This window comes from Tachyglossus aculeatus, chromosome 22 (genome assembly GCF_015852505.1).
Source record: "Tachyglossus aculeatus isolate mTacAcu1 chromosome 22, mTacAcu1.pri, whole genome shotgun sequence".
Taxonomy (NCBI): domain Eukaryota; kingdom Metazoa; phylum Chordata; class Mammalia; order Monotremata; family Tachyglossidae; genus Tachyglossus; species Tachyglossus aculeatus.
Window position 1 is genome coordinate 23,820,244 of NC_052087.1, and position 22,658 is coordinate 23,842,901.

A 22,658-nucleotide genomic window follows, 5' to 3' on the forward strand; every position below is an offset into this window, starting at 1 on the left:
GGATGAGTATTTCACTGGGGCTGGCTTTCTTAGTATCATGGGAGAATTAAAATATGTTTTAGGCTTCTAAAGGTAAGCCCTCCCCCTTATCAGTTAATCAATCAATCAATCAATCAATCAATCGTATTTATTGAGCGCTTACTATGTGCACTGTACTAAGCGCTTGGGAAGTACAAATTGGCATCACATAGAGACAGTCCCTACCCAACAGTGGGCTCACAGTCTAAAAGGGGGAGACAGAGAACAGAACCAAACATACCAACAAAATAGAAATGTACAAGTAAAATAAACAAATAAATAAATAAATAAATAAATAAATAAATAGAGTAATAAATATGTACAACCATATATACATATATACAGGTGCTGTGGGGAAGGGAAGGAGGTAAGACAGGGGGATGGAGAGGGGGACGAGGGGGAGAGGAAAGAAGGGGCTCAGTCTGGGAAGGCCTCCTGGAGGAGGTGAGCTCTCAGTAGGGCCTTGAAGGGAGGAAGAGAGCCAGCTTGGCGGATGGGCAGAGGGAGGGCATTCCAGGCCCGGGGGATGACGTGGGCCGGGGGTCGATGGCGGGACAGGCGAGAGCGAGGTACAGTGAGGAGATTAGCGGTGGAGGAGCGGAGGGGGCGGGCTGGGCAGTAGAAGGAGAGAAGGGAGGTGAGGTAGGAGGGGGCGAGGTGATGGAGAGCCTTGAAGCCCAGGGTGAGGAGTTTCTGCCTGATGCGCAGATTGATCGGTAGCCATTGGAGGTTTTTGAGGAGGGGAGTAATATGTCCAGAGCGTTTCTGGACAAAGATAATCCGGGCAGCAGCATGAAGTATGGATTGAAGTGGAGAGAGACACGAGGATGGGAGATCAGAGAGAAGGCTAGTGCAGTAGTCCAGACGGGATAGGATGAGAGCTTGAATGAGCAGGGTAGCGGTTTGGATGGAGAGGAAAGGGCGGATCTTGGCAATGTTGCGGAGCTGAGACCGGCAGGTTTTGGTGACGGCTTGGATGTGAGGGGTGAATGAGAGAGCGGAGTCGAGGATGACACCAAGGTTGCGGGCTTGTGAGACGGGAAGGATGGTAGTGCCGTCAACAGAGATGGGAAAGTCAGGGAGAGGACAAGGTTTGGGAGGGAAGACAAGGAGCTCAGTCTTCGACATGTTGAGCTTTAGGTGGCGGGCGGACATCCAGATGGAGATGTCCTGAAGGCAGGAGGAGATGCGAGCCTGGAGGGAGGGGGAGAGAGCAGGGGCAGAGATGTAGATCTGGGTGTCATCAGCGTAGAGATGATAGTTGAAGCCGTGGGAGCGAATGAGGTCACCAAGGGAGTGAGTGTATATTGAGAACAGAAGGGGACCAAGCACTGAACCTTGGGGAACCCCCACCGTAAGAGGATGGGAGGGGGAGGAGGAGCCTGCAAAAGAGACTGAGAAAGAACGACTGGAGAGATAAGAGGAGAACCAGGAGAGGACGGAGTCTGTGAAGCCAAGGTCAGATAACGTGTGGAGGAGAAGGGGGTGGTCCACAGTGTCAAAGGCAGCTGAGAGGTCGAGGAGGATTAGGACAGAGTATGAGCCGTTGGATTTGGCAAGCAGGAGGTCATTGGTGACCTTTGAGAGCGCAGTTTCCGTGGAATGAAGGGGACGGAAGCCAGACTGGAGGGGGTCGAGGAGAGAGAGTTGTACAGTAATATATCTGTACAAACATATATACAGGTGCTGTGGGAAGAGGAAGGAGGTAGGGCAGGCGGCATGGGAAAGGAGAGTGGAAAAAGGGGGCTCAGTCTGGGAAGGCCTCCTGGAGGAGCTGAGCTCGGCTGCTACTCCTACTCCTACTATTTACTACTGCTGCTACTACTAGGAGAAGCAATGTGGCTCAGTGGAAAGAGCATGGGTTTTGGAGTCAGAGGTCAGGGGTTCAAATCCTGCTCTGCCAATTGTCAGCTGTGTGACTTTGGGCAAGTCACTTAACTTCTCTGTGCTTCAGTTTCTCATCTGTAAAATGGAGACTAAGACTGTGAGCCCCCTGTGGGACAACCTGATCACCTTGTAACCTCCCCAGTGTTTAGAACAGTGCTTTGCACATAGTAAGCACTTTATAAATGCCATTATTATTATTATTATTATTACTACCATTACTGGGAAGCAATGTGGCCTAGAGGAAGGATAATAGGCTCGGGAGCCAGTGCACTGGCTTTGTTTCAGTGGACGAAAGACATAGAGAGTGGTTGAGGGTAAATTTTAAGGAAATTTAGAGTTAGTTGAATAGGGAGGACTCATATGTAGCAGGTGGAAGTTCATGATGAAATTGAGCTACAGTGAGTAGATGGTTTATTATTAATAATAATAATAATAATAATGGCATTTATTAAGCACTTATTATGTGCAAAGCACTGTTCTAAGTGCTGAGGAGGTTACAAGGTGATCAGGTTATCCTACAGGGGGCTCACAGTCTTAATCCCCATTTTACAGATGAGGTAACTGAGGCACAGAGAAGTTAAGTGACTTGCCCAAAGTCACACAGCTGACAAGTGGCGGAGCAGGATTTGAACCCATGACCTCTGACTCCAAAGCCCGTCCTCTTTCATTCATTCATTCATTCATTCAATTGTATTTATTAAGCGCTTACTTGTGCAGAGCACTGTACTAAGCGCTTGGGAAGTACAAATTGGCAACATATAGAGACAGTCCCTACCCAACACTGGGTTCACAGTCTATAAGGGCAAGACAGACAACAAAACAAAACATATTAACAAAATAAAATAAATGGAATGAATATGTACAAGTAAAATAAATAGAGTAATAATATGTACAAACACATATACATATATATAGGTGCTGTGGGTAGGGGAAGTAGGTAAGGTGGGGGGATGGGGAAGGGGAGGAGGGGGAGAGGAAGGAGAGGGCTCAGTCTGGGAAGGCCTCCTGGAGGAGGTGAGCTCTTTCCACTGAGCCACGTTGCTTCTCTAAGCTGTTCATGTGAGGGAAAACGTTGTTTTGGCCTTAGCTGAATTTTAAAATATATTACTTAACTAAAAATAAATGAATGAAATCTACAAGTAGGAACGATCCCTGCTTTGAGTCATTATCTCACAGAGGAAGGGATGGTAGAAAAAACATAAAGCAATCGAATTAAACTTCAGTCTCATTAACTTGGATATAAGTAAACATCAGTTATCCAGTTGTTACATTGGAATTCCATATATATGCTTTAAGATTGGTGGCAGCACTGGATTTATTTAGTTTACAAGGCAAAACAAAGTTTTCTTTCGCAGCTCACTGTCCTATCCCTTAAATGCTAGTCCAGCAAATTCTAGCTGATAGTTCTAAATCCAGCTGTGCTTTGACAGCTTCTTCCTTCAATCAGGGTTTCTATGAGATTCCAGAATGATTTTCCTCAGTTGTCACATCTGAAGGGTTAGCACAAAATCACTTTTCAATAGGGGGCAATGATTAAAAAATCTGGAAAACGGGAGACGGAATGAAGGAGAGAAGGGGCAGGAGAGTGCTGGAAAATGGTTATGGTCCATGAAACGCTTCCTGCTTTTGAGAAAAAAATAAGTACAGTTTGTTGCTTAGATGAAAGAGCTATTTTATCCCTATTTTTTTTAAGTCTTTGATGGTATACCTGGATTTTAAAATCTGCCACAGTTGGGAAAAAAAGACTCAGGGATTTGCTATACTAGCATAACAGATCAGACCCTGGTTTCATACAAACTACTATCATCCTAAAATACTGGGCAATCTTTTATGTTTTGGACAAAGGCAAAATAGAAAATAATAGTGTAACTGGCCAATTATGAAGGTATTACTTTCCCACCTTTCTTCAGTGATTAATTCATTATTTGAAGTACAAATCTTACTTAATTACCTTCATTAACAGCTTTTACTGACACAAAAGTTATTGATTGCCACAAATTGCATCAAACCAATTTTTTACAGAATGTTGCAATAATCTTCTATTGAATAGACATAAAAGATTATTACACATCTTTGAGAAAGGATGCCCTTTTTAATCCTTTCAGTTGCAGCAACAGAAGTAATGAAATTAGAATATAGTTGGCAATCATGTTGATAATATCTAGAAGAATCAGATTTTTTTTAACCCTAAAGGTTTGTCTAATATCAATACAGGACTGACAAACAATGGAAACCTGTTCTTAAGACACTCTAAGTAGCTCCAAGTAATGTAAAATAGGTGGAACAAAAGGGAACTTTCAGATTTGTTTTTCTATTGATAGTTATTTTTCTAACTGTATTGCATTGCCATTATCGTGAAAATAGAAAAGAAGAAAAAATCACTTGTACTATAAGTAGCATTTGCTTTCCTTTGTAAAATGCACTGTTCTTGCTCCTCTTCAAAATCATATGCACATGCAATATTCACATGTTACCAGCCATATTAGACATTCCATTTTTCTGTTCATCCCACATCTATGATAATTTGTCCTCCATAGTGTTGGTATTCAATAATTTCTATTTTTCCAGCTTCCCGTAGTCATTTGCCAAGATAAGTAGTACTAATTGTTCATATTGAGCAGTTGCATTGTTATGCATAGTAATGACATTTATTGACCACTTTCTGGAAAAATACAACAGAAACAGCAACCCACAAGAAGTTTACATTCTAGTGGGAGGGATAAATATAAAAATATTTACAACTAAATTAATCAGAAAAGATAATTGTGCAATCCAAAAGTAAAAGTAGATGCAGTGCTGAGGATGGGTATAAATAAATGAACAAATGCTAGAGATGGTTGTGGGATCCTGTGAAATATGAACATCGATAGTAATCGGAGAGGCAGGTCTAATGTTCTTTCCCTCAGCAGGCATACCTGAGGCCCTGAAACCAATCTACTCTAGCCTTCCCAATGGGTGAACATTTCCAGAGACTCTGAGTTTGGAGCTCCATGAACTAGGGAAGTGGGATCTTTAGCATCAATTAGGGAACTGTTTAAAGATAGGAGAACACTTTCCATCTGCCGCAGTTCTGCAGGCTCACTACCAGCACAGCTCCCCACAGAAGCAGCAGGGAGGGACCCATAACTAAAGATACTTCCATCAAACCTCCTCTGAAAGAAAAGAATACCTACTACTGGTTCACAGATATTCATCATCAGTGGTTCTACAAATCTTTCAAAAATAAAATTTTTATTTGATTAAACATTGTCATAAAGTTTGAACACCCGGCAGGAGGATAAGATTATTCACCAAGAAAGCAACTGATTATCGAACAGATGTTTAATTCCCCTCTTAATTCTAGATTATAATTTAAGTGGGTATTTAGCCAATATATCAAATGAATGCATGGTATTATGTGCTCAAGTTTTTGCTTTGAGAGAATTTTATGTTCTGCCCTGCACCAATAAAAATGTTGATAATAATACTTGCCATTTAGGATTAGTTGATATAATGTTGGCAAAGCAATTTAGAATCCTAGGATTAAATACTCCATGCAGTTGCAATGAGCTATTAATTATATTCAGTGCCATTCAATTTCTTACTTGATTTTCTTTCATTTCTTAGCTTCTCCACCCCTTTGGCCAAGACTCCAGGAGAACAAGAACAACAATTCTACTGTGTGTAAAAGCAGAGTATAGTAAGTGCCAGAGTGATGGAAAGCACTTTGACAGGTCATCTCATCCAGCCCTCAGCCTCGAGGCAGTAGGGTAATATCAAGTATTTCCAATCAGCTTATCAGACTGCTTAGCTTCTAAATTCAACGTCATTCGAGTCAGTTTCACCGACCTGATAGCAGCTAGCCTCACGCTTATAAAAGAATAACTCAAGTGGTAACACTTACGGCCTGCAGCAAAAGGGTACAATGATGCAAAGCATTAAGTGGAAGGCAGTGGTTGTAGTTTAGTTCCTTGTTATATATTAAGCAACTCTGTACAAAGCACTCTATTAAGCTCTCGGAAAAATACAAGGGTGAGAATTAGACATGATCCTTGCTACGCAAGGGTTCACAATCTAAAAATAAGAGGGGAGCAGAGAATTGATAGCATATATGCATAAGCAAAGAACAAGCAATGAAGTCACAAAAACAACAGACCCAACATAGGTAAAAAATGAAACGAAATTGAAAAAGCAATCCAGTTCTGTGCTTTGAGAAGCCGAGTTTCAGGCTACTCGTCTCTTAAATTTCAACAATCCCGAAAGTTGCAGCCACAGCCTTCCAACTTTGTAAATTGTGTGGAGGCTTCATGCTGCCTCAGCTTGTCCTTTCTTGCAGCCTTTTTGGTAGAGTATCATATGGGAGCAAGGTCCTAGAAGGTCGTGGAAGTGAGGTGTTGGGCTATAGGGCTAAGAAGTAAAATGCCAGTACCCAAGAGGCTGCTATTTCCCAGTGGCATCAGGGATTAATGGCAACCTCAATACCCACCATAACCTGCTGGTTGTGTTATTGCCTGGGCTTAGGTGGGGTCCGTGGGTACCTTCATTAAAGTCCCATTACACCCTCTGATAATAAGTGAGTACAGGTGAGAACAAGGGACTGTACTAAGCGCTTAGAACAGTGCTTTGCACACAGTAAGCACTTAACAAATGCCATCATTATTTACAAGATTCATATTCATCTCCCAGTAATAACGTCACCAATACACTTGTCTTTGTTTTCAAGTAGAAGAGGACTTTCTAGTCAGAAAAATGACCAAGTTGATCCTCAGTGGTGGTCATATTTACCATTATATGAAATTTCAGCTCTGTTCTTTTAGGATTTTACAGACTAATAGTAATAAAGAACCAAACACTTACCACAGTGCTCTGCAAGAAGTAAATGCTTCTTCCCCACTGCTTTCAAACATTTCCATGTCTTCTCTATCCTAAAAAAATCCTCCCTTGACCCCACGGCTCCCTCCACTTACCACCCCATCTCCCTCCTACCATTGATCTGCAAACTCCTTGAGTGAGTTGTCTGCATCCGCTGTCTCAAATTCTCCTCTTCCAATCTGCTCCTTGTCCCCCTCCAATGTGGCTTCCATCTCCTTTACTCCACAGAAACCACCCTCTCAAAGATCACCTATGATCATCTTCCAAATCCATTGGCCTTTACTCCATCCTAATCCTCCTCGACTTCTAAGCTGCCTTCAACACTGTGGACCATTCCTTTCTCATGGAAACATTATCCAACCTTGGCTTCACTGACTCTGTCCTCTCCTGATTCTCTTCTTATCTCTCCGACTGTTCATTCTCAGTTCCTTCGTGGCCTCCTTCTCTGCCTCTCAGCCCTTAACTGTGGGGGTCCCTCAAGGTTCAGTTCTGGGTCCCTTTCCATTCTCCATCTACACCCACTCCCTTGGAAAACTCATTTGCTCCCAAGGTTTCAACTACCACTTGAATGTGGATGATTCCCAAATCTACATCTCCAGCCCTAATCTCTCTCCTTCTCTCCAGTCTCTCATCTCCTCCTGCATAAGACATCATGACTTGTATGTTCTCCCATCACCTAAAAGTTAACAATCAAAGAGAACTCTTTATTTTCCCACCCAAACCCTGTCCTCCCCATGAATGAAGATAGAACCACCATACTTCCTGTCTCACAAGCCCATAAGCTTGGCATTACCCTTGACTCCTCTCTGTCATTCAACCCACCTATTCAATCCATCAGTAAATCCTGTCAATCCCACCTTCACAACATTGCTAAAATCTACCCTTTCCTCTCCATCCAAACTGTTACAACATTAATACAATCCCTCATCCAATATCAAGTGGATTACTGCATCAGTCTCCTTATTGACCATCCAGTCTCTCCCCACTCCAGTCCATACTTCACTCAGCTTCCCGGATCATTTGTCTAGAAAAAACATTCATTACATGTCACCCCGCTCCTCAAAAAACTCCAGTGGTTGCCCAGCCACCTCTGAATCAAACAAAAACTCCTCACCACTGGCTTGAAAGCACTCCACCACCTTGTCCCTTCTTACCTCACCTCACTTCTCCCCTTCTACAAGCCAGCCTGCACACTTTGTTCTTCTAATGTTAACCTTCTCATTCTGCTTCGATCTCACCTGTCTCACCACTAACCCCTAGCCCATGTCCTGCCTCTCAAATCCCTTCTCAAATCCTACAATTACTCTCCCCTACTTCAAAGGCACATCTCCTCCAACAGGCCTTCCCAGACTAAACCCCATCTTTCCTCACCTCCCACTTCCTTCAGCATTGCCCTGACTTGTTCCCTTTGCTCTTTCCCGCTCCCAGCCCCACTGTACTTAAATACATATCTGTAATGTTATTTATTTGTTTTCATGTCTGTCTTGCCCCTTCTAGACTGCAAGCTCGTTGTGGGCAGGAAATGTATCTGTTTATTGTTGTACTGTACTCCCCCAAGCACTTAGTACAGTGCTGTGCACATGGTAAGGGCTCAATAAATGAATGAAGTCCTCAAAAAATACGAGCAACCAGGATGCAACCAAAGTTTTGCTGATGATGCATAAAGCAGAACAACTCAAGCTCATCTTTTTAAGAGCTGCACTACAGACAAGAGTATAACAGTGCAATCAGTGAAGCAAAGACATGTCTATGATGGGTTAAGTAAGGTTTCTCACTTTTTCACAGCTGTTTTATGACTATGTATACAATTTTATAGTATGTATACAATTTTATATTAATGCACCCCTACTCTGATACTGATCATTATGTTAATGACCTATTTTTCTTAGTTGAAGGTAAAAGCCAATGACATTACACATTTAAATTCTCAAGCATGATCAGTGCCTTCAAGAATATCACAGAGTTCCAAGATATTTGATTATCAGAAATCATTCTCTGACCAACCTCTCACTTCCCCACCTGTTCTCTCCCTCCATTCTGTGTAATCTCTGCATTCAGATTTGTATCCAAGTACTTTGATACTCATCATTCCCCATTAACAATTATTTAGGGATCCCAAGACTCTATGGCTTCCCAGTCTGCCATTATTTTAACGTCTGTCTCCCCTACTAGATTGTAAGCAGGCGAGGATTGTGTTCAATTCCATTCTACCCTCCCAAGTGCTTAGTGCAGTGCTCTGAACACAGTAAGCACTCAATCAATAAATCATATTTATTAGATTAGAACCAGATCCCCTGACTCTCAGACATGCTCTTTCCAGTAAGCCATGCTGCTTCCTATTGATTCCTAAATAATTGAAAATAGGAGTAGTAATAGTGTTTTGTAAATGCTAACTGAGTGCACAGCACTGTAGTAAGTTCTGGGAGAAAATACACAGGTGAAAATTTAAACATGGTCACTCTCCCTTGTTGGGTTTGCAATCTAAAAGCTTAAATGGGGAAAGACATTGGAGACAGAGATAGGAGAGCAGAATTTTAGTATTCCACACCTGCCATTCATTCGTCCACCTGCCTTCCATTCATAGGGGGAGAGGCCATCCAGGGTCACAGAAAGGCCCGCTACCCTCTTTCGCAGTACCGTTTCCTGGTGAGACTGGGTGGCTTCATTAATGTAAATTCATGAAGAAAATTGATCAGGAACCACTATAAACTGCTTGGTCATCAGATTATCTTGAAGTATTTTGCCTAATTATCAGGGCCAATGTGTCAATCCATTGTGGAGCTGGAGTTTGCAGTACATTAGGGAAGACAGACATTAAAATGAATTTACGTAGTGGTATCATCCAAGTTTAAAGATAAACTTTAAAGATAAAGATAAACTAAGACTCAAGCCCTTAGTACAGTGCTCTGCACATAGTAAGCGCTCAATAAATACGATTGATGATGATGATGATGATATGTGCATAAGTGCTTGGGGTAGGAGATAGGTGAGTATCAATGTGTTTAGGGCATAAGAACTCAAGTGCATAGGTGTCACAGCAGGGATGAAGAATTAATTATATCACTTATATTTATGCAAATATCATGTAGGTGCATCTAAATCTGTCTCTCCCAGGATGAATTCACACACAAATGACACAGAGATAATTGCACAGACTTTGGTGACCATTTATATATTCAGACTCTATATTTTTCCTGGTGTTACACGTGAGTAGCTTCTTGTCAATTTGCTTTGGTTAATATTTCCTCTGGGGTTTGAAAGCAAGTTAAATCTGAATAAAATATCAATTGAAGCCATTCAATAGACCCAGCCAACAAGATTCACATATTGAAATAGTGAACCATGTGATTGTGTACTGTAATTATATAATGCAGGAACAGGAAAGAAATCTTCCCTGAGTGTTCTCCTGCTTAAATAATAGGTGTAGGCCAGGAAGCTATCCACTATAATGGCTGTCAAGATTAATGAATGACCTTCATTAAAGCTTTCTGTGCCTAGCTGGGGTAATAGATTTGAAACCTTTGCCCTCTTTGCTTACTGCCTAGCATCAACAAATACGAGAGGCAACCTGGTTATTCTCTCAACTTATCCAAAAGTAGAAAGAAGATGAAGAACAGAATGGTAAACAATATCTTATTCATTGAATCTAAGGTAATTTTAATTTTAGTCAGAGGTCAACAATATCAGGACCCTTTCCAGAGTCTGTTTCATCTCATTCAAAGATTTTCTTTCTGGTAAATAATTCCCATAGGTAGAAAAGGGCAGATGAGCTAAAAGAGGCATAGAGGAAATAATAAGAGTTACAAGAGGAATACCATTCAGTCTTTCAAGGGAGTAGCAGACTATGGTAAATTTCCTTACAGGCTTCCAAAGAAAAGGGAACAAGGCCTGAACCTCCCTCCAGCTGGGGCCTCCAGCCTCTAATAGAACAATAAAGTGGGCAAGGCATACAGTGGCTCACTGGAAAGCCTGTGTCAATTCCCTAACTTATTTTTTTTATGAGTTTTCAGTTATTGGAATTTTTTTCTGATCCTCAGTGCCTAGTGCAGGACTCTCTCCCCATGGTGGACCTTCAGGATGTGGTGAATGATTGGCAGACTAATCATCCAGTGGGAGGAGTGGAATAAATAAGAGGGTAAGAAAAGGATTTGTTCTGCTATAAAGACAAAGCAATGATCAAGTCTTGCTATTAGCTTGTGAGCCTCATAGTGGAAAGTGCCTTTCGTATATCTCATACTGCTTTGCAGAATGACCCCACCAAAAAAAAGAAATATTTCACTCCAGTATATTTAAGTTAGATATTCCATGAACAACCAGATTACACCACAACTGTTTTTCATTATTTTAGTAAAGAAAACCCATCCTGAGGAGACAAACATTATCATCACCTAATACTGGGTGCTCTGCACCCTGTTTACAATCAATATTAACTAAATAAAATCATACTAATTAATTGCAAATACCTGTAGGGTTCACACCTCTAAGTTATCACTGAATGATAGAAAACACAAATTCTGTGTCAGAGAGGGAAAATTCTATTATAAGCATGCCGTTATATCTGTGAAAATTAAAATTTGGGTACTGCTGGCCAAAAAATGTTATGTTGGGGTATTATTGCTACTGTTTGTGCAAAGTAGAGAATAGGTTTTCTCAGGGACTTGGACTGAGTTCTACACATTTGTGAATCTATGTGGATGATGATGATGATGAAAAAATAAAGAATAGCAGCTAACCTTTGGTCTGAGAATGTCAGAACTGAGAACCTGTGCTAAGGAATGGATTTTGTGATGGGTGATTTGCTTAGTTCCACTCACGTTCTCCTGCCTCCACCAGTCTATTTCCCCTGTGACCTGAAATGCAATAAGCAAGCAGAAAGGCAAAAGTGTGGCACATTGCAAAATTCATGCAATGTTTATTTCACAGGCACATCCAAAGTTACTACCATTCGTTCATTCATTCAATTGTATTTATTGAGTGCTTACTGTGTGCAGAGCACTGTACTAAGCGCTTGGGAAGTACAAGTTGGAAACATATAGAGACGGTCCCTACCCAACAGTGGGCTCAATGAGTACAGCCCAATGCAAATGCTTTGCCATAGTGTCATAGCCCAGAAAGCTATGACCAGGTAGCCAACGTGATCTTCACTGCCTGCATTAGCCCACAATTTTTTTTAATCTCTTACTTATCTTCGACTTATCTCTCTCATTCAGCCCACATATACAAGGTCACCAAATCCTGTTGGTTCAAACTTCACATCATTAAAATCCACCCTTTGCTCTCCATCCCAAACTAGTACCATGTTAATTCAATCACTTATTCTATCCTGCCTCAATTACTGCATCATTCTCCTTGCTGACCTCCCTGCCTTCTGTATCTCCCCATTCCAGTCCATACTTCACTCTTTTTCCTGGAACATGTTCCTACAAAGATGCTCAGCCCATGTCTCCCCACTCCTCAAGTCCCTCCAGTGGTTGCCTATCCACCTCTGTATTAAACCAAAACTCCTTACCATCGGCTTTTTCAGCACTCAATCCCCCTTACCTCACTGTTTTACTGCTACAACCCAGCCCACACACTTTGCTTCTCAAATGCCAACCTATTCACTGTACCTCAATCTCGCCTATCTTGCCACCGCATTTTTGCTTGTATTCTTCCCCTGGTCTGGAATGCCCTTCCTCTTCATACGCTGCAGATGATCATTCTCCCCACCTTCAGTGCAATATTAAAAGCACATCTCCTCCTTTACGCCTTCCCTGTCTCAATCCTTATTTCCTTTTGTCCCACTCCCTTCTGTACCACTCTCATTCTCGGACTTGTACCCTTTATTCACTCCTCCCTCAGCCCCACAGCATTTAATAAGAATAATATTAATAATTATGGTGGTTGTTAAGCACTTACTATGTGCCAAGCACTGTTCTAAGCACTGGGGTAATTATGTTGCATTTAGTCCCTGTCCCACATGGAGCTCATAGTCTAATCCTCATTTTATAGGGGAAGTAACTGAGGCAACTGAGGCCCAGAGAAGTGAAGTGACTTGCCCACAAACAGCAGACACGTGCTGGAATTAGAACACAGGTCCTTCTAACTCCAAGGCCCATGATCTATTCACTAATTCACACTGTTCATTTATATCAATTTGTGTACGCCTGTTGTGGGCAGGAAACACCTCTACCAAGTCTCTTTTATTGTAGTACCCCAAGCACTTAGTACAGTCCTCTGCAGACTGAGTGAATGCAATTGATTAATTTATTGATCGATTGCTTTAGGGTCATAGGCCATCCATTGTTTTGTTTATGATCCTTTTAAGTGTTTTGTCTCCCCAAAGTGGTGTTTTGGGGTCTAAATGCCTCTCTGGGAACTCTGCTCAATATTTAATAAAGCTTTGAAGATTTTCATCTGAAAGCATGGTGGTAGATACAAGGAAATGAAATTGGACACAGTCCCTGTCTCCCGTGGGGCTCACAGTTTAATAATAATGATGGCATTTGTTAAGCACTTACTATGTGCGAAGTACTGTTCTAAGTGCTGGGGGGATACAAGCTGATCAGGTTGTTCCACGAGGGGCTCACAGTCTTAATCCCCATTTTACAGATGAGGTAACTAAGGCCCAGAGAAGTTAAGTGACTTGCCCAAAGTCACACAGCTGGCAATTGGAAGAGCTGGGAGTTGAACCCGTGACCCCTGACTCCAAAGCCTGTGCTCTTTCCACTGCTGCTTCTCTTTAAGTGGGAAGGAGAACTGATACTGAATCACCATTTTACAGGAGAGGAAACTGATGCACAAGGAAGTGAAATGACTTGTCCAATGTCACACAACAAGCAAGGGTTATCACTGAGATTAAAATCCAATTTCCTGACTCCCAGTCCTTTGCTCTACCCACAAAGCCATGCTGCTTGGGAGGAAAGTTGTTGTGTTTTCTACAGTGATTAAATACCTGTTTAGAGTAGACTGTAGACTCAAGACTGTAAACTCACTGAGGACAAGGAATATGTCTGTTACATAGTTGTACTGTACACTCCCAAGTGCTTAGTACAGCACACAGTAAGCACTCAATAAATACAATTGACTGATTGACCGACCTAGCCCCTTGTTGAAGAGGGACTGTATCTCACTGATTACCTTTTATCTACCTTAGTGCTTAGTAGAGAGAAGAAGAAGAAGAAGAAGAAGAAGAAGAAGAAGAAGAAGAAGAAGAAGAAGAAAGAAAGAAGAAAGAAGAAGAAAGAAGAAGAAGAAAGAAGAAGAAAGAAGAAGGAAGAAGGAAGAAGGAAGAAGGAAGAAGGAAGAAAAGAAGAAGAAGAAGAAGAAGAAGAGGAGGAGGAGGAGGAGGAGAAGGAGAACAAGGAGAAGAAGAAGAAGCATGGAGAAGCATGGAGAAGCAGCATGGCTCAGTGGAAAGAGCATGGGCTTTGGAGTCAGAGGTCATGGGTTCAAATGCCGGCTCCTACAATTGTCAGCTGTGTGACTTTGGGCAAGTCACTTCACTTCTTTGGGCCTCAATTACCTCATTTGTAAAAAGGGGATGAAGACTGTGATCCCCCCATGGGACAAACTGATCACCTTATAACCTATCCAGCACTTAGAACAGTGCTTTGCATATAGTAAGTGCTTAATAAATGCCATCATCATTATTATTATTAGTTTTGTTGTTACCTGGATATAATCCTGTACCAAAGGACAGCTGACAATTACCTAAGAATGAATATCTAAGATGATTTCACATTCCTTACTTAAACATAACCATAGTATCTCATTTATATTAAGCAGGTCTAAGAGTAATCTAAAGCAAGCAAAGCATTTAACAAACCATCTTTATTCTTGCTAAAGTAGACACAAAAGTTCTTTTACCCCAGCTGCTTGGCCTGAGTACCCTCAGCAGTATTCATTCTATTAGTGATATCAGAACAAGTTTGGCCCAATAGCAATGCTTGCTTTACCAAGAAGGCATGAAGATAATCTGTCATGGGATTTATTTGCTCTAATATTGGTTCAAGAACAACCGGTTGAAAACCCACCATTCTATACTTGAAGTAGGTTTGCAAAATCATGTTTCTCTAAATAATTTTGTATGGCTTACTGGAAAGAACACGGGTTTGGGAGTCAGAGGATGTGGGTTCTAATCCCATCTCCTCCACTTGTCTGCTGTGTGAGCCCAGGCAAGTCACTTAACTTCTCTGTACCTCAGTTACCTCATCTGTAAAATGGGGATTAACACTGTGAGCCCCACTTGGGACACCCTGATTACCTTGTATCTACCCCAGTGCTTAGAACAGTGCTTGGCACATAGTAAACACTTAAAAAAATACCATAATGATTATTATTATTAAACTCCAATTTTTTTCTGGGAATTGAATTACTAATGATTGCTAATAATTACTAATAATTAATAATGATGATGATGATGCTGCTGATTATGATGATTATAAATACTACGAATTGACTGTCTTCACTGCCTGGAATTGTAAGATATCCACCTTATCACACTCTATTGGGTAGACATGAAATAGCTTGTAAGTCTATATTTTTGCTATGGAAGAATGTAGAATGGCACAAATAGCTTTTTAAGTGAAGCATCACAAACCATGTCATTGGAATCCTATTAGCTGGGATTTGGGCAGCTTGGAATTTGGATAGTCCAACCTCTACAAATGCTATTTTCCCTCCTATTACCTTGGGCAGTCCTTCTGAGAAAAACCTACAGGCTAGACTTCTGTTCTGCCTTATGTGCAGGGAGGCTGGGAGGAAAAAAAAACAAGAAAAAACAGTTAAGTACTCTGCACGTAGCTGCCAATGCACCACACCAGGGACAGGTGCATTCTAGTTGTATTTGTCAAAGCTTAGCATTGTTTTATTTAGCAATGGTTTCACTTGACTGGGGACACACTTAACAGACAACTCCAAGGGGCCACTTATATCCACATAGCTCTTTGCTGTTATCATTGGTAGCAGCGTGAGGATATTCAATTCCCACAGTGTGATAGATGTTGTCCAGAACATCTATGCAGATGCAATTTTTACTCACAAATTTGCCAAGGCAATAGAAAAGACACTGGGAGTCCAGGGTCTCAGGGCAAGGAAAGATAAAATGCAGAAACAGGTAAAACACAAAAACAGGTAAATCACAGCTATCCTCCATATTTCCACTGAGAAGCAGCGTGGCTTAGTGGAAAGAGCATAGGATTGGGAGCGAGAGGTCATGGGTTCTAATCCAGGCTCTGTCACTTATCAGCTGTGTGACTTTGGGTAAGTCACTTACCTTCTCTGTGCCTCAGTTATCTCATCTGTAAAATGGGGATTAAGACTGTTAGCCCCAGGTGGGACAACCTGATAACCTTGTATCTACCCCATCACTTAGAACAAATGCTTAACAGCACATAGCAAGCGCTTAACAAATACCATCATTATTATATTATTATTATTATATTCCCAATTATTTTCTGTCTCCTCCTGGCAATGACCAACAGATTTTGCTTTTGTTTATTTTTAACATCAATTTGCTTGTCTCTCTAAGGGAAAATACTTCCATGACAACCATTAAGAGCCTCAGCCATCAACACAAAGTCACAATATCATTAAGCAATCTTTGAAGCTGTTATGTGAAATATCACTCCAAGAGACAGTTCTGTAAATATGCTTTACCCTGTGTTCCCTCCATAATCGTAGAAGGTATGGTTAACTCAGGCTTCGACTTAGCTGAAGAGGTAACACTTCAATCGGCTTTAGCGTCATGGTTTAACTCAAAATCAATTTCACTGATTTTCTGATTTGATTCCTTTTCCAGAATGGAAGTGGGTAAAGGCACAGCACTGGAATTGGTCAAAGATGAGGTAAGGAAGAACAGCAAACAGCTCAAGGAAGAACAGCAAATAGGTGATTGATATTCATGTTTTTACCCCCTAATCTGAGCCACAATCTCTGTTGTAGAAATGCAGTTTTGATTATCAAAGGAGGGAAAGACTCATTCATTTTTGATGTTCCCTAACATTTCTGGGTGCCATCTACTGCTAGTAAGATTTTTTTTTAACCCACCACATATGAGTAGAATCTTTGGTAAATGAATATATCCAAAACAGAACCCATTATCTTAACAACCAAAACCTGTACTCCCTCTGACTTTCCCATCACTGTAGAAAGCACCACCATCCTTCCTGTCTCACAGCTCTTTTATCTTGGTGTTATTCTTGATGTATCTATCTCATTCAACCCACATATTCAGTCTGTCACCAAATCCTGTCAGTTCAACCTTCACAACATTGCTAAAATCCACCCTTTCAACACCATCCAAACTGCTACTATGTTAATCCAAGCACTTAGCCTATTCAACCTTAATTACTGTATCAGCCTCCTTGCTGACCTCCTTGCCTCCTGTCTCTCCCCTCTTCAGCTCATAATTAACTCAGCTGCCCAGATCATTTTCCAGTGCTTAGAACAGTGCTTGGCAAAGAGTAAGCACTTAACAAATACCATCATTTTCCTACAAAACCATTCAGTCCATGTTTTCTCACTCTTTAAGGCCCTTCAGTGGGTTTTCTTGTGGGTTTTTTTTTATGGCATTTTAAGGTATTTGTTGAGTGCTTATAACCTGACAAACATTGTTCTAATCACTGGGGTGGATACAATTTCATCAAGTCAGACTCAGCTCCTGTACCACATAGGGCTCATGGTCCAAGTAGGATTGAATATCCATTTTGCAGTTAAGGAAACTGAGGCACAGAGAAATGAAGTGACTTGCCCGAGACAGGCATGTGGTGGAGTGAGGAGTTTAGCTCAGGTTCTCTGCCTTCAAGGTATTTTATCCACCAAGCCACGATTACACAGAAACTCCTTACCACCTAAATCACTCAATCACCTTGCCCCATTCTACCCAACCTCACTGCTTTCCTGATACAAGCCAGCCCATGCACTTCACTCCTCTAAGGCCAACCTGTTTACTGTATCTCCATCATCACCATCATCAATCGTATTTATTGAGCGCTTACTGTGTGCAGAGCACTGCACTAAGCACTTGGGAAGTACAAATTGGCAACATATAGAGACAGTCCCTACCCAACAGTGGGCTCACAGTCCATCTCACCTGTCTCACTGCCGACATCTAACCCATGTCATCCCTCTGGTCAGAACGTACTCCCACTTCATATTCAACAATCTCCCCACCTTCAAAACCTTATTAATATCACATCTCCTCCAAAAAGCGTTCCCCAACCTTTATTTCCTCTTCTCCCATTCCCTTCTGTGTCACCCTTACACTTGGATTTGCATCCATTATTCACCCCTCCCTCAGCTTTGTAGCACTTGTGTATATATCCATTATTTATTCATATTAATGTCCGTCTCCCCGAGACTGTGTGTTGTTGTCGCAGAATGTATCTATCGACTCTGTTATAATGTACTCTCCCAAGTGCTTAGTGCAGTACTTTGCACACAGTAAGCAGACAATAAATATGATTTAATGAATAAATGGCTGAAGTACTATCAATTGGATTAGTCTAAGGCCAGAAAGAAGGAAAGTCAAGTGCAGGAAAGTATCCTGATTGCCTTGGAAAAGCTATCTTTCCCACTTTGGGAATGTTTTTGATGTACATTCACTCAGAGGTGTGTAAAGAATTGGTACAGAAGGTAGACTTGAGGTCTTTGTCACTAATTGTTTTTTACCTTTCTTAAAATGAGCAGTGATTTCAGATCTATTGAAAAAAGTATACAATTCTGTCAGTCCTACCTTCCCAACATTTTTCAAAACCACCATTCCTCTCCATCCAAACTGCTGATCCAAGTACTTATCTCATATTCCTCCCTGACCACTGCATCACAGTACTCACTGATCTTCCTGCCTCCTGTCATCACTCCCCACTCCAGTCCATACTGTCCCTGCTGTCTGGATCATTTTTCTAAAATAAATTCAGTTCACATCTGTCCATTCCTCAAGAAACTCCAGTGTTTGCCCAACCATCTCTGCATGAAACAAAAACTCCTTTAAGCTTTAAGCTACTCAATCATCTAGTCCCCACCTACCTAACCTTTCTGATTTCCTACTACTACCCAGTCCACAGATTTCATTCCTCTAATGCCCAACTTCCTCACCATACCTTAATTTCACCTATCTCGGTGCTAAACCCCACCTTCCACTAAACTGTAAGATCTTTGTGGGTAGGAAACTCTGTTTATTGTACTCTCCCAAGCACTTAATACAGTGCTAGCACACAGTAAGCTCTCAATAAATATGACCGATTGATTGATTGATTCAAGCCTTATTAAAATCACATCTCCTCCAAAATGTCTTTGCCAATTAAGCACTCATTTCTTCTACTCCCTCTCCTTTCTGTGTTGCCTATGCACCCAGATTTGTAACTTTGAAGCATTTTCTACTCAACTCATACTCAGGGCCACAACACATATACATATCTGTAATTTATTTTAATGTCTGTTTTCCCCTCTGGACTGAAAGCTCATTTGGGCAGGGAACGTTTCTATAAACTTTGTTGTGTTGTACTCTCCCAAGCAAATAGTAATCACTCAAAGAATACCATTGACTGATTGATTTGAAAAGACTCATATTCACGCTCTGTGACATATACTTAAAATAAAAAGTCCAGAATCATGCTTAAGGGGTTTTTAGTCATTCAATCACATTTATTGAGCACTTTGTGTGCAGAGCACCATACTAAGTGCTTCGAAAGTACAATTCAGCAACAGTGTCTGCTAGCAAATTAATTTTATTTGAAAAAAATAAACAGTGTGGTGATGAATATTAATGGTTATATTACGTTATAAAGGCAGCACTGATGTTGAAGCATGGCTAAAATCAAAAAGGCCAAAAAAAAAATATGGGACACTTTATTTATTTATTAATTCCATTTGCTGACTAACCAAATATTCTTCCTTGACACCTAGGTCCATATGTTCATTCTTTCTGGAGAAATATGTGAAACTGAGAACGTTCATTAGAAAGCAAGAGGAAGTAGGGTATATTGGGATCTAGAAACTCAAGAGGCTCTATTTAGCTTAGCTATTTTGATAATTCCAAGATAGCTGTCAATGGAACTCTTGTTTTTAAATCAGACTGGAGGTATTTAAGGATTAGATTAGGCCTGGAATGTACACCAACAACAGCACCCAATGAGAGCAACCAGTCAGCATACATTCAGTATGTTATGAGCGGTTACAAAGAATGAAAACACCATGCCCTGTGCCCTTAAGTACTTGCTAGAACATTTGTTTACTTTTTTGCTATGTGTGTAGATGTGATGTGTTTATGTGCTATGTATGTGGTGAGTGTGTTTGTGTGTGTGTTTGTGTGTTTCCTGCTGAAATCTCCTGAGGGTCCTGTAAAATTTAGATTGGCCATCAGTGCAGTGCTATCACCGCCTATGCAGCCCCCTCCTCTATATACCCTCTCTGACAAGTATTACTTTAATTCATTCATTCAATCCTATTTATTAAACATTTATTGTGTGCAGAGCACTGGACTAAGCACTTGGGAGAGTACAATATAACAATAAACAGAGACATTCCCTACCCACAATGAGCTTACAGTCTAGAGGGGGATAACCTATGTTAGCATTAATAAAATCATCTTTGAATATAAGAAAATGTCAGGGATCTTTAGAATCCGGTATTCTAATCCTGGCTCTACCATGTGTCTGCCATGTCACCTTGGGCAAGTCATTTCACTTCTCTGTGCCTCAGTTACCTCATCTGTAAAATAGGGATTAAGACTGTGAGTCCCATATATTCATTCATTCATCCTATGATATTTATTGAGCACTTACTGTGTGCAGAGCACTGTACCAAGTACTTGGAAAGTACAATTTGGAAACTAATAGACACAATCCCTAAGCAACAACAGGCTCACAATCTGCAGGAAAGGGAGTACATCTAACCTGATTTGTTTTTATCTATTCCAGTACTTAGAACACTGCCTGGGACATAGTAAGTGATAATAATTATTGTAACTGTTAAGTGCTTACTTTGTAGCACTGGGGTAGATATAAGTTAATTAGGTTGGACACAGTACCTGTCCCACATGGGGCTCACACTCTTAATCCCCATTTTACAGAAGAAGTAACTGAGGTCCAGAGAAGTTAAGTGACTTGCCCAGACACACAGCAGACAAGTGGCAGAGCAGGGATTAGAATCCAGGTCCTTCTGACTCTCAGGGCCATGCTCTATCCACTTAGCCATGCTGCTTCTCTAAGTGCTTAACAAATACCACAATCATTATTACGATCATTAGTACTGTTATTATTATGTAATAAGCATAGTTTCAACAAAGCACCAAACTATTAATGGTATTTATTGACTCCTTGCTGTGTGCAGAGCACAGCACTAAGCACTTGGGACAGTACAACTGAATTAATAGAATTAAAATCTTCAACTCTTTGTACAACACCCTGAAATTGGAAAATGTGAGTATCTCTTTCTTTTTTCCCTAAAACAATGGCTCCACTCCATAATCACACACTAATTCCCCACCACACACTATCTTATGAGTGTTTTCCATTCGAAATTTCATTTTCCTCTTAGTAGAGAGTCCCAATCTTAACATTGATGAATATATTCCAATTACATTCAATTTTTATACCCTCCCTGCATAGTACTTTAAAGATCTATCATCTTTATTGATGCACGATTGCAGCATAAGGCTGTTCTTTCTCATTTGCACAAACTTCAATTTTCAGCATACAGAAATCTGTCATTCTTCTTCAGTGTGCTGGTCTCCATTTGAAAAACCTTACAAAAAGAAGCACTACGTCTCACTAAATCATATTTCTTAAGGTGCATTCTCTTAATCTTTGATTGAAAATAATTTAACAATTATGCAAGTAATGGTCTCCTGTGAATTTTATAGCACCTTCAGATTCAGGTCCTCCCTTAAGAAATCAATTACTGCATTTTGCAGCCAATCTTTTCATGCCAGAATAACTGCATCTCTCCATTCCCTGGGAAGTGGAGGGATTTCAGAGTCAGTGGAGAGCGAACTCGGAAGAAGAGACATGATGACTCAGAGCACTTTATTTCTGAGCTAAGATTCAGGAAGAATTCTTTGACACCAGATGTTCACCTCACAAAAACTGCTTCCACAGTAAGTCTTTTTGTTGGCAGTCTAAATAGATAAAAACTATCCTCAGGTTCCTATGAGAGCCTCTCATCGTTAGTTTTGTTTCACCAAGGAAAAGTTTTGTCTCATTGTTGGGAAACGAAGATAAACCTGCATTTTCACTGAATGGGTTGTCATCTGTCTGGGAATAAGCACTAGCCTTGATTTTCTAGAGCTGATAATGTGGCACCTTTCATAAACTGCAAGTTCTTATGAAGGGAAAATAAACAAACAGGCTCCAGAATGGATGCGCAATGATAATTTTTAAAGACTGCTCATCTAATCAAAATCTGAATACAAGCTAATCAGGTTGAACACAGTTCATATCCTACATGTAGCTCACATTCTTAATCATCATTTTACAGTTGAGGTAACTGAGGTAAAGAGAAGTTAAGTGACTTGCCAAAGGTCACACAGCTGACAAATGGTGGAGTCAGGTTTAGAACCCAGGTCCTTCTGACTCCCGGGCCTGTTCTCTATCCAGGGGGCCACGTTTCTCATTAGCAATACCATTAAAAGGTGCTGAAAGTAAAAAGTATTTTTTAACAGGAGTGTGAGTTGGCAGCCGGGTGCTGCCTGGGGAAAGGGAAAAGGGCTTGGAGAAGCCTGCTGCCAGGGAAAGGCCTAAATTAATATCCATGGATCCCACTTGGGGAATGAAAACTGCTCCAGTCTGATCAAGGTGAGGCAGTCAAGGTGAGGCAATATGTGGAACCCCGCAGAGTTAGGAATCCTGTCCTCCCCATGACTTTTCCATCGAGGCAGACAACACCCCATTCTCCCTGTCTCACAAGCCCTTAAACTTGAC

General features: G+C 41.0%; 1 protein-coding gene across 3 annotated transcripts in view; it reads right to left on the reverse strand.

The window, feature by feature from the left end:
• LRRC4C (leucine rich repeat containing 4C) overlaps positions 1 to 22,658 on the reverse strand; it is a 1,005,802-nt gene that overhangs the window by 251,230 nt on the left and 731,914 nt on the right. The gene's annotated exons all lie outside the window — the stretch shown is intronic.